Source organism: Vanessa cardui, chromosome W, assembly GCF_905220365.1.
Source record: "Vanessa cardui chromosome W, ilVanCard2.1, whole genome shotgun sequence".
Lineage (NCBI taxonomy): Eukaryota > Metazoa > Arthropoda > Insecta > Lepidoptera > Nymphalidae > Vanessa > Vanessa cardui.
The window spans coordinates 9958965-9972863 of NC_061153.1; the positions used below are offsets into that span (position 1 = coordinate 9958965).

General features: G+C 44.6%; 1 pseudogene; it reads right to left on the reverse strand.

Annotated features, from left to right (window-relative positions):
* Window positions 1-11927: 11927 nt before the first annotated feature.
* On the reverse strand, window positions 11928-13652 carry LOC124542582 (annotated as a pseudogene).
* Between the last annotated feature and the right edge of the window lie 247 nt (window positions 13653-13899).

Genomic DNA, 13899 nt, shown 5'->3' on the forward strand with positions numbered 1-13899 from the left:
AAGAAATTAAGTATCATTTTTTAACTCTGGCTGCTCTCTTGGTCTTGCTTGCTTCTGTCAAAGGTCATCATCATCATCATCAACAGCCTATTTTTGTCCACTGCTGGACATAGGTCTCTCCCAGTGCACGCCACTGTGGTCTTTCTCCGGCTACTCGCATCCAGCTCCTGCCTGCCGCCTTGCGTATATCGTCACTCCACCGTGCCTGAGGACGTCCTACACTACGTTTTCCCCAACGGTTGTCGGTTCTACGACAAATATGACCAGCCCACTGCCATTTCAGCTTACTAATCCGGTGGGCTATGTCGATGACTTTGGTTCTTTGACGGATCACCTCATTTCTGATGCGATCCCTCAAAGAAACGCCGAGCATAGCCCTTTCCATAGCACGCTGAGCGACTTTAAGCTGGTGGACCAGCCTTGTCGTGAATGTCCACGTTTCGGCTCCGTATGTCATGACGGGTAGGACGCACTGATTGAAGACTTTCGTCTTAAGGCACTGTGGGATCGACGATGTTAAGATTCGACGTAACTTCCCAAACGCTGCCCAACCCAGCTGAATTCTTCTATTCACCTCGTCCTCAAGGTTGTTTCTACCTAATCGCAGAGTCTGCCCGAGGTAGACATATTTTTGAACAACTTCGAGGACGGTACCATGTATCGTAGTCGGTTCCGGTAGAACATGTTCATTGAACATGACCTTGGTTTTATCCAAGTTCATCCGTAGGCCGATACGCATAGAAGAATCAGCCAAATCAGCCAGAATCTGTCAAAGGTGGTACTTTTTAACTACTTGGAAGAGTTACTTCTCTGGCTATATCAATAGAGGCAGTCAGATTAGAGAGATTCTCTTCAGAATCTATACGATGTCTTGAGCCATCGGGGAGCTTAATTATAACATTGCCCTCTAAAGTCCAACAGTTCTTAATTCCAAGAGTTCTACGTGCAAGGAGAAACAGTGATTGACGCTGATGAGTTAAAAATTCAGATAAGACATAAGGTGAACCTTTCAGGCCTGTCTTCTTCTTCCACACAGATGCCTTAAGATTCAAGTTGCTGAATCTCACAAGAATGTGTCGAGATTTACCCTCAGTGCTTTTGCCTAGGCGGTGACAGGTAATAATTTTATCAGCTGTAGCATCATTTACACCAAGCTTATTAATACATATGTTAGAAATGGTGTTTGGAAGATTTTCCTTACCAGCTTCGGGTACTCCATTGAATAGTAGGTATTTCCTTCTATGCCTCATCTCAACATTATCAACCACTCGGTGTATGTCAGAAATTTGTTGCCGTAATATGTTTAGAATTGTCCAGACTTGTTTCTTGAAGCAACTAAATTCGTCATGAAGACTGCCAATTGTTACACCACTCACTGCCGTTGACTTAAGCTGCTTCTCAAATTCTGACATCTTCTTAAATAGAGTTGCTTCTAGTGCTTTTTGAGACTCAATGACGGTATAATAGTTTGCCATGTTTCCAGAATATGGTTAGAATTTAGTGAAATGTGTTTGACATTCAATTCGCCAGCAGGACTATGCAGTTAATATGATTAAACTAGTGCTATATCCATTCAATCAGTTGAAATAACACTTGTAAGTAAAAATCACCTTTAGAAATATATAAAACTGTTAAACAAAGTGTTGAAAACTTGAAAATGTAATTATAAAACGAAATATATATTCTTAGAACTGTGTTAACTTTTTCTTTGCCTACCGCCAAAAAAGCAGCACTAATGGTGTTTATAGTGGTAGTGCCACGCTGTATAACTTCAGGTTAAAGCCGAATGGGCCGGCACGCCCGGGGAAGTACCACTCTCTCACTTAAAATCGGCGTAAAGTGGTAGTTATGCTACCGCGTTTCGTCCGGTAAGTGAGAGTTCCGGAGGACCAACCCCCCTCCCCCCAAAACTTGATGGTTGTGCAGAATTTGGTTAAATTACCCCAGGAGGGTACCATCAGCGACAGCGGAGGAGAATCCCTCTCTGGGCATCCATGCTCAGGACATACACCACCTGAGCAGGGATGCCCAGGCTGCCCTCCGAATTCTAGGGGGGCAATTTTGCGCTCGCCACTGTTCGAGGCAAGCGGAGCAGGCATCATAAGGCAACCCCTACCACCCTCGCTGTGGACTTCTGCAACATAAGGGCACAGAGATGATATCTGTGCTCGACGCCTCGGCAGCCTTGAAGGACAGGACCTATCGATTATCTGGCCGCGTGTAGACTGCGATGACCATCCGCGAATCTATGCGTGCCTTTATAGGTCCCATAGCGGTAATGCCGAAACCGACCAACTGGTTGAGCACGTCCAATTGGCTACAGATTCCGTGCTGCAGCAGATTCCATCCGCAGATATCATTATTCTGGGCACCTTTAATGCCCACCACGCTGAATGGCTCGGCTCACGCACCACCGATCATGCGGGTAGATCTGTTCTGGACTTCGCTCTAGCATATGATCTGACACAACTGACCAACTCGCCAACGCGAATACCGAATGTGGATGATCATACACCTTCCCTGTTGGACCTTCTGCTGACTTCGCATCTGGATGGCTATCAGGTTATCGTCGACCCCTCTGGGCTCGTCGGACCACTGTCTCGTCCGGAGTACAGTGCCGGTTGTACGGTACTCACGGCCTCGCTTTGTTGGGTGCCGCCGAGTATGACACTATAAATCAGCAGATTGGGATGGGATGCGGTCTTTTTTTGCATCTTACCCATGGAGTCAGATTTGTTTCTCGCCGGATGATTCGAACGCTGCTGCTGACTCTGTTGCCGATGTGGTGCTTCAGGGTGTGGAACTATTTATTCCTTACTCTGCAGTACCCATCGGTGGCAAGTCCCAGTCTTGGTTTGGTGGCTTCTTCAAAACGGCATCAAGTTGAAAGTGGGAACGCTATCAAAACTGGGCAAATCCATCTGCGTGTCGTGATGTAAATACCAGCGCATTCAAAAAGGAATATAACTCAGCCTCTAGGTCCATCAAAAACGTGATTGCTAGGGCGAAGACGGAGTACATTGGCAGAATTGGCGAGAGACTGGTGCGCCTCCATTCAGGAACACGTGCGTTCTGGTCTCTCGCTAAGGCTATCTTAGGGAATTGCATCCCTCCAATCGTGCTACGGACATGTGCTCCCGAGTTGGCACCGGTCTTAACGCGTCTTTTCCGGCAATCCTACACATTAGGCGTCGTCCCGAATTCCTGGAAGACAGCTTTGGTGCACCCGATCCCTAAAAAAGGCAACCGCTCAGATCCGTCCAATTATAGGCCTATAGCCATCACCTCCTTGCTCTTCAAGGTAATGAAGTCCCTTATTAACTGCCAGCTCCTGCGGTATCTAGAGGAGAACCAGCTGATTTGCGACCGCCAGTACGGTTTCCGTTGGGGTCGGTCGGCCGGTGATCTTCTAGTTTACCTTACTCATAGATGGGCTGAAACAGTTGAGAGCAAGGGGGAAGCATTAGCAGCCAGCTGGGTCATAGCGAAGGCCATCGATCGCGTATGGCACAAAGCGCTTCTTTCGAAGCTTCCTTCTTATGGGCTTCCCGGGAAATTATGCAATTGGATTACCAGATTTTTGGCAGATCGGAGCATCACGGTTGTTGTCGACGGTGCATGCTCTGACTTAAAATTCGTCAATGCTGGTGTTCCACAAGGCTGCGTTCTATCATCCACTCTGTTTCTTCTGCATATCAATGATTTGTTGCTAATCGGGAACATTCATTGCTATGCAGACGACAGTACCGTTGACACCTTATACACCGGCCGCGCTAATATTTCTCGGGAAAACGTCGAAGAAAACCGGAACAAACTTGTGTCTGAAATCGAGTCTTCGTTAAACGAAGTGTCGAATTGGCCCGCTAAATCTAGTCCATTTCAACCCCAAAAAGACGTAAGTTTGCGCGTTAACCGCTAAAAAAACACCATTTGTCGTATTTCCACGATTTGAGAACATTTCGATAGCCGCTACAAGTAGTATCGGAATACTTGGCGTTGATATTTCGAGCTTCGGTTCCGCGGTCAATTGAAAGGCAAAGCCAAATTGGCTTCAAAAAAAGCTGGGTGTGCTCAGCAAGGCGAGACAGTATTTCACGTCGGCCCATCGCCTAAAACTTTACAAGGTGCAAATTCGGCCTGCTCCCACCTCTGGGCGGATGCTCCCCAGTACCAGCTCCTTCCATTTGACCGCATCCAACGTAGAGCAGCTCGAGTTATCGACGATCAAGCCCTTTCCGACGATTTCCTTGATCATTTGGCTTTGCGAAGAGATGTCGGATCACTCTGCATCTTCTACCGATTTTTTCACGGGGAATGTTCCGAGGAATTGTTCCGATTAATCCCGGCTGCTGAATTTCACCTTCGGACATCTCGTCAAAATTCTAAGATTCACCCGCACCACCTTGATGTCCGAAAATCCACAATAGCGCGATTTCTTAGACATTTTCTGCCTCGCACAACCACTTTGTGGAACCAGCTTTCGCCGGCGGTTTTTCCGAACCGATACGACATGGGAACCTTCAAGAAAAGAGCCTACTCCTTTTTTAAAGGCCGGCAACGCAAGCCCCCTGGTGTTCCTGGTCGGTGGTAGTCAATTTCCATCAGGTGAGCCTCCTGCTCGTTTGCCACCTATGCCATAAAAAAAAAACCATAACTAGACACGTACACACCGGTTTGAGAGTAATACCTCTGAGCTAATCACGTGTTACCCTCGTGCTACCCACGGATCCTTGATGTATCCACAGTGAACCATGAGATACCGTTGGGAGAATTGTGGAGCCGTGGTAGCCATGTATTCACCACAGATCTACAAGAACTTTTAATAGTTATTATGATACATATAGTATGCGTAAAATCTGCCCATATTTATTACAATAAACGTGCATGAGAGATTTCTTTGTGTACTGTTTTACTTGGTGGTAGGGCTTTGTGCAAGCCCGTCTGGGTAGGTACCACCCACTCACCAGTTATTCTACCGCCAAATAACAGTACTCTGTATTGTTGTGTTCCGGTTTGAAGGGTGAGTGAGCCAGTGTAACTACAGGCACAAGGGACATAACATCTTAGTTCCCAAGGTTGATGGCAATTTGACGATGTAAGGAATAGTTAATATTTCTTACAGCGTCATTGTCTATGCGTGTTGGTGACCACTTACCATCAGGTGGCCCATATGCTCGTCCGCCAACCTATTCCATAAAAACAAAAACAAAACCATTTCAAAGGTGTGCCATTTCAAACCATTTCAAACATGATGTGTTGCTTACAGATACCTGCTTCAAAAATATTTTTTGATGCACAGATTTCCAATCGCACAACTTAGGCAGGTGCAGAGCGCGCACCGCTTGTCAGAATAGCCGTGTCGGCGCGAAACCACGAATTTAAGAAAAATACGTGTCCAGAAATGATTATTTTAATAATTTAAAACTGTTTGATTGTTAAATTTATAATTTTTAGTGAATTTTGAAATGTTAAATTAGTCTGAAATATTTCTGTGCTTGTAGACAGCTGTTATGTTGAGTGCATAAGTCTACCCACCTATTTTTGTTATAAAAGATCAAGCGCCCCCCGGTATCGACAGGCTTGGTCGAGCCGTCGTCGGAGCGATTGGACCGCCTCATATTATAAATAAATAGAATAAAACAGAGAGGATTATTTCCTGAGTTTTATTTCATACCACTGAAGATGACACTCGTGACGTCAGCTATGCTGACGTCATATTTTTTAAAAACGGACTTGGACATGCCCCTCCGTTATATGTATTATTTTAAAATATTAAAAAAAAAGTCAATGTGGGCCACGTCTCCCAAGAAGACGACAAGAATGAAATCCAGCGAATATCTGCTGATGTTTAGTATAAAATATCAAACGCCAAAATGTTTAATATAAAATGTAAAAAAAGGCACGGGCATTTATTTTATTTATTTAAAATGCTTTATTGCACAACGCATGGATAAAAAAAGAGGAAATATAAAACATAAAATAAGTACATGGTGCGCAAAGGCGGTCTTATCGCTTATAGCGATCTCTCACAGGTAGACAACCTTTGGTGATAGGAGCTTAGAACGAAAACAGGTAAGTGAAGAAAAATATATGAAAAAATGAGGAAAAGTACAATATAATAATATTTATACTAAGGTATAGTAATAAACTACACATAACTACATACCAATAATACATACATAGAAATATAATATATATCAAAATATATATACATAAATATAAACTACATATTATAACATACTTGCATGCATTATTTAGATATGGACAGATAATAGTTTCTCAAACGATGCTTAGATATTGCCAAGGATTTAGACTGCCGTATATCAGTGGGTAGTGCATTCCAGAGTTTGACGGTTTTCACGGTGAAAGAGTTACTGTAGGTTTGTGTCCGACTGCAGGGTTTGACAAGTTTGTTGTCCTCACTAGAACGCAGGTTGTGTGTGCTATCAAACCCAAGGAATTTGAAGCGTTCTTTAAGGTAAGGTGGTGTATGCTCAACATATAATATAGCATAGAGAAGAGATAAGGCGTGCAAGTTTCTTCGAAGCCTGATTGGCAGCCACTTTAACTGAGACCGATACTGCGAAACTTGATCATACTTACGCAGGCCAAATATGGCTAATGGCCAAATTTTGCAGCCGTTCTAATTTATTCAGAAGGTCTTCAGTTAAATCAATGTAGCAGGCGTCGGCATAATCTAATATTGGAAAAAGAAATGCATTGGCTAAGCTGATCTTAGCCTTGATGGGTAGTAGATTTTTCCATCGCCTTAAAAAACCAATGATGGCATACATCTTACGACTCATTTCTGCAACCTGAGGTTCCCAGGATAAGGAAGCATCCAGAAGTAGTCCAAGATTTCTAACAGTTTCTTGCAGCGGTAGTGTGTGGCCATCAAGCATGATTGGAGATGGGATTTGACCCTCGACAGAAGCTTAGGACTGCCAAAAACAGCTACTTGCGACTTCCTTGGATTCAGTTGGAGACCGTAAGATCTACATCATTCACTGATCTTTACCAAATTATAGATGATAGGATGAAGGGATAAGTGTAGAGAGAGTATTAATGAAAATAAAAAAGAGAAGAGGAGAGAGTACACCACCTTGTGGGACACCGGAAGGGATATCTAAAAAAGATGAAGACTTACCGTTTGCCCTTATGCATTGCTGTCGATTGAATAGGTAAAAACGGAACCAATCAACAGCAATAGAACCTATGTTTAGAGATTCAAGGATTGCCAAGCATATGTCATAGTCGATAGTATTAAAAGCATTCGAAAAGTCTAGAAGAGCTAGTATAGTTACGCATTTGTTATCAATCCCGTTACGTATATCGTCACATACTTTGGTGAGAGCTGTAACTGTACTATGGCCTTTTCTAAACCCAGATTGGAAAGGGCAGAGGATTTTATTTATAGAGAGGAATTGGCTTAGTTGAGAATGGACTACACGTTCTAGCACCTTCGAGAGAAAAGGAAGCACAGATATAGGTCTAAAATAAGAAGGTAACAAGGGATTGGAAACTTTAGGAATAGGAATCACTAGAGCTTTGCGCCAAATAGAAGGGAAAGTACCAGTTGACAGGGAGTAATTAAATATATGGCACAAAATAGGTAAAATATTGTTGAGGGTAAGGAGAATCAGTTTTCGACTTATTTCATCACAGCCAGTTGAGTCTGATTTAATACTAAGGATGTGCTTCCTTAACTCGCTAATGGTGACAGAGCTGAATTGGAAAGGAGGGTTATCAGGGATAGGCAATGTATTAAGAAAGTTGATTGTATTAAGTTTGTCACACATATTTATAGAAGAAGAAGAAAGAAAGTGTCTGTTAAGATCATCACGTTCGATATTAAAAGAAATGGTTTCCCGCTGACGACCGATTCCCAGCGATTTCAAAAACCGCCAAACCTTGGATGTACCGCTATTATCAATAGCATTTGCAATAAACTTACGCTGAGCATCACGACATAGTTTATTGCAACGATTTCGTAGATGTTTATATTTTTCCAAGTTGTCAGTAGTTGGATTTCTTTTATATTTAGCCTTCGCAGCATTACGCTTAGCCACGAGTGCTCTAATATCCTGAGTTAGCCAAGGAGCCGGTCAGTGCTTAAGCTTAATAGGTCTTAATGGGGCATGTACATCCAATAAATCGGTTAAGAGAGAATTAAATATGCTAATTTTTTCATCAATTGAGCTGGCATTATAAATAGCAGTCCAGTCGATATTGTTTAGATCACTCATGAAATTGGTGTTATTAAGCTTTTGAAAATTACGCCGCATCACTATAGTTGGCTTCGCTCGCGGAGGCCGAATTCTATAGGATAAATAAACTAAGTCGGGGTAGGAAAAGGCCTCTGCGGGAAGCATGGGTCCTTGCCCTGAGAGAACTCGGGCCACGACTCTCAGGGCTGCTGAGCGCATGCTTGGAGCGAGGCCAGTTTCCAAGCCGGTGGAAGACCGGGAAGCTGGTCTTGCTGAAGAAGGAGGGACGACCCGCAGACTCGTCATCTGCGTACCGACCGATCGTGTTGCTGGACGAGGTGTGTAAGATCTTCGAGCGTGTCATCGCCAGTCGCCTCGTTCAGCACATGACCAGGGTGGGGCCGGATTTGGCGGAGAACCAATTCGGCTTCCACCAGGGGCGTTCGACGGTCGACGCGATCATGCGCGTGAAGACCCTCGCGGAGGAGGCAGTCGCCCGGGGTGAGGTGGTCTTGGCGGTGTCGCTCGACATCGCCAACGCTTTCAACACCTTGCCCTGGAGTATCATCCGTGAAGCACTCCGGTACCACGGAGTGCCGCGCTACCTCCAACGCGTGGTCGCGGCGTACCTGTCGGACCGAGCGGTCGTGTACCCGGGTCGCGAGAGGTGGGGTCGTCGAGAGACGTCGTGCGGCGTTCCACAGGGTTCCGTTTTGAGTCCACTCCTGTGGAACGTGGGGTACGACTGGGCCCTGCGCGGTGCGTTCATCCACGGCGTCGGCGTCATTTGTTACGCCGACGACACGCTGGTTACAGCACGTGGAAAGACGTACCGGCAGGCGGCCATACGCGCGACGGCTGGTGTCGCGCATGCCGTGGGAAGGATCCGGCGGCTGGGCTTGGAGGTGGCATTGCACAAGTCGGAAGCCCTGTGTTTTCACGGGCCGAGGACGAAGCCGCCTCCCGGGTCCAGCATCATGGTAGGAGGGGTATCCATCGCTGTCGAGTCGACGATGAAATACCTAGGACTCGTCCTCGACAGTAGGTGGAACTTCGAGCCGCACTTCACACGGCTCGCCCCCCGGTTGTTGGGCGCCGCTTCAGCGCTCTCGCGCTTGCTGCCCAATCTGGGGGGACCCAACTCCTCATGCAGGAGGCTCTACATGGGGGTCGTACGATCGATGGCGCTATACGCCGCGCCAGTGTGGGCGGATGCCCTGACGGCCCGCAACGTCGCCGCGCTGAGAAGGCCATAGCGCGCGATGGCCGTCAGGATGATAAGGGGATACCGTACGATCTCCTTCGAGGCAGCGAGCCTCCTAGCCGGATCGCCGCCCTGGGACCTCGAGGCTAAGCTCCTCGCGTCGCTCTATTGGTGGCGCGCGGAGGCGGTCGAGCGGGGTGAGCACCTGGTGCCTCGACAGATCGAGGCACGCAGGGCAGAGCTCCGCCAGGTCTCAGTGGCGGAGTGGGAGAGACGCGCTTGGCGCGACCCACGGCAGGGCAAGCCGTCGCTATTGCGGCAGTGAGGCCCGTTTTGAAGGAGTGGTTCACTAGGAGCCACGGCGCCCTCAGCTTCCGGCTGACGCAGGTGCTTACTGGACACGGATGCTTCGGTAGGTACCTGTGTCGCATAGGTCGGGAGCCGACGTCCCAGTGCCACCATTGTGGCGATGGTCGCGACGATACGGCGTTGCACACGTTGGCGGAGTGCCCAGCATGGGCTGAGCAGCGCCGTGACCTCGTCGCGGCCGTAGGTGTCGCTGCGGGAAACCTCTCGCTTCCGGCCGTCGTCTCTGCGATGGTGCGGAGCGAGGCAGGGTGGAGCGCCGTCGCCACCTTCTGCGAGGAAGTAATGCTCGCGAGGAGGCGGCAGAAAGGGAGAGAGAGGCTGCCTCCTCTCTCTCCTCCCGCAGCAGACGAACTGGGCGTCGCAGGGTGGTCGCCGACTTACGACCACCTTAGGGCGTGGCCTGCGGACGGCAGACTCGGGGCGTCTCGCCGTCCGACCAGCAACAGGCTTCGAGGCGGCGGCGTCGTGTTCCGCACGCGCGCCTCGTAGTGGAGTCCTGCGGCCGGGTGGACAGCCGCAGTGAGTGACGGGGCACGCCTGACTCTTTACATCAGGCGCGCCAACGCCCGTCGGAGGGGTGCGACGAATGCTTCGGCGATACCCGCCCTTCCGACACATGGGCAATTGGAGGACACGGGTTGGGTTTTAGTCAGTAGGAGTCTGACAGTACCCTTCGCTCTTCCCCCAGAGCGGAGGGTCTCCATGATGGATTTCCCAACCATTAAAAAAAAAAAAAAAAAAGGCCTCTGCGGGAAACTGACCATGGACATCAACATGACTGAGAGAGGAAACAACCATTAAGTCCAATAGCGAGGGAGAACAATTCGGAAAAAAATTAGTCGCATTCGTTGGAAGTACATTAAGGTTATAGCTATCGATTATATTCTTAAGTCGTCGGGCACGTTGGTCGTCTTTAATCAGGCAGTTGTTAAAATCACCATAATTATCGTGTGATCGACAGAAGTTCTAAATTGATCTAATAACATTTCAAAATTATTAAAATAATTAATATTGAGTGACGGACTATAAAATACGCCCAGTAGTAGTTTGAGATGACCGAATAAGACCTCAATAAAGATGTGTTCCGATGACTCAGAGTATTGTGAAGGAGATTTACTTAAAATTGTAAAGGGGATATGACTGCGGAGGTATATTGCCACACCACCACCACCTTTACCTGTTCGGTCGTTCCGGATCAGATGGTAGCCAGGCAAACAGTAAGACGTCGAGGGTAAACTTGGTTTCAAAAAAGATTCGGATACAAGAATGACATGAATATTTTTACTATAGAAGGAGGACAGGAAATCAGGGTAATGAGATGGAATACTCTGTGCATTTATATGCACTACATTAAAGTTTCTAGAAACACCGGAGAAAGTTGAGTCTAAAAGAGAATTCAGAGGAAGAGAAGCACTGTGAAAACTATCATCACTAGATAATGAGTCACTAAGATAGATACTATTATCATTCGAGTCACTTACGCTGTGAACGCTTGAAATCATACTATTAATGTAAATACAAGTTAATATTATATGTATGTAAATAAAAATAATTAAATAGTATAATAATACCAAAATAAATCAAAATACTAGAATATTGAGTTCTAATAAGCTACTCCTCCATCCCGCCAGCCGTTTGTGAGTAAGCAATTACAAGGATATTTTTTTTATCATAAATATAGTAAAACATAAGAACCGGATACAACATTAAAACAGAAAAAAAAACAAGTTATAAATCAGTGTTTAGTAAAGCACCACATTAAGTAACCAATAAACAAAATAAAAATACGATTTAAATTCTAATAACATTAAATATAAAAAAAATGCTAGTAAGTATAGAGAAATTACATTAAAAAAAAATTTGAATTAAACTAAAAAACAAAAAAACTACCTCATAAAATAAAAATGATAACTACATAGGCAGTAGTTAGTTTTATCAATGCAGTTACTAAACGCAGATCAAACGTCAGATTGTTGACAATTGACATTATTCCTTCAGTGTGAATACATTTATACCGACATGTTAGCAAATTAACATTAATTTTATCCGAAATATAATTATAGTAACTAAACAAAAATAGATGGCATAAATTAATAACAAAACAATTTAATGGACTGAAGACAAACTGCTACTAATAAAACGAAAACTTACTTTTTAACGGTCCTCTTACTTCGCATAACCTGAGTGGAGTTAGACGATTTTGAAACGGAGTCGACACCGTCAGTACTGGTACCAGCAGCAGCAGCAAGATTAGTTGCTGAGGGCATGTAATTCGGCTTGCAATTAATTGAGTTAAGCTCTGCTGTTGTGACGATACGGTGGCGCTTACCGTCAGACCCCTTAACGATAACAACTCCATCCTTCGTCCAGCATTTTTGAATTCCGAATTTCTGTTTCTTGCAGACATAAACAAGTCATGCCTTTCCTTGGTAAGGAACTCCGACAGAGTCACGCCTGTGCTTTTAAGGGACGTTTTTGAATACCAGATCTTGTTTCGAAGCACTAAATCACGAAAGGATATCACAAGGATAGGTCGAGGCTTATCCCTAGAGGAATGACCCAATCGCTGACATCGACTGAGCTTCTCTATGGTAAATTCTGGTACCTTAAGATGGCCTGATATAACACCTATGACTGGCAAATTTTCTTTTTTGTCTTCAGGAGCTCCGTGGGGATTGCATTAGAAATTCGCATCCCGAATTTAAGGTTGGGGAAGGGGTGGGGGGTAAGGGGGGGTGGTGTAGTACCTACACCACCACTCCCCCCGCGCGGAAATCATTAGTTTTTTTTTTTTCAATTTTTAAATTTCAATACTAAAATCATCAAAATTCGTACTGTCAGTTAAATTTTGGAAGGGGAGAGATATAAAATTCCAATTATTGGTATACAATGTGATTTCTGGCGCTGCGCCGGCCGCTACCGCGGCTCGCTCGCTTCGCTCGCTCGGCTTGCGCAGCGTTTGGTCATAAAATCTAACCTAACCTAACCTATCCTTAGCTACTATAACTATATACTATTTTTGTTGCCGGTGTGGCTTCGCCACTCCTGTGCCCCTCACAGCTGTTAATTTTGGGTGAAAAATAGAAACAACAATAGCTATATTTTAGAAATTTATAAGAACCATTTATCTGTATATATACTTGACTAAATTTAATAATGCGATAAATGGATCTTTTTTATATTTTATGTTATATTGTATTCTATTATCATGTTCGTAAAATCTTCTGGGTGATTATTATTTTCTTTACAAAAGAATCGCTTCACTACAAAATTAAATTAAACTTTTACACGTTTTTTTTACTATAAATTAATATAGTATTTGTTAAAATATAATACAGAAAAAAGCTAATAAACATAAAAATAATGATTTAAGGTTAATTATAATGTAAAATATCGATCCGTTACACGTAACTTTAAACGCACATTAAAAAAAAACTATGGGTTTCCGCGGGTTGGGAGTGGTAAATTTCGAGAGAGGGGAACAACCCCTTTAAGAAACAACCCCTACTATCATCAAATTCGGGATGCGAATTTCTAATGCCGACCCGCTCCGTGGAACAGAAGCATCTTCCTTCTACTTCGCATTTCCAGCGAATTGTACTGCTTCGATAATATTTCCACTTGCATCTGAAGGCCTTCTAATGCAGATAAAACAAAGACTCTGAAGGTGTTAAATTGAGCCGCAATGTTGGAGTTTGGACTTGTGGCTGGGATGGAACCCTGAAGAGATTTTTGAAATTCAGCCATCCGTGTGTTGAAGTGCTCAGTCAGGTCCTCAATTGAGTGCTTAATGGATTCCATAGTGAAGTTATTACTTTTTACTCAACTTGTTTAATGTTCTTGTTTTTTGTTGATTATATTGGTTTTATGGAGATTAGCTGGCAGGTAGGAAACACATTTAGCACATTTTTATTTGTATAATTATTTTTTTGTAATTTATATAATTAAAATTCACAAGAGCTCATATAAAAGCGTGTTGTCTTTTTTTAGTCACCTACCCGAAAAAGCATCTGCATCTGGCATCTGCTATGCTATGGATGTAGTAAATTAAATAATAAAAAAGCCAGCAATACAATAGCGGCTAAGTCACCTTTCCAAACACTCATTCCAACGCCAAAG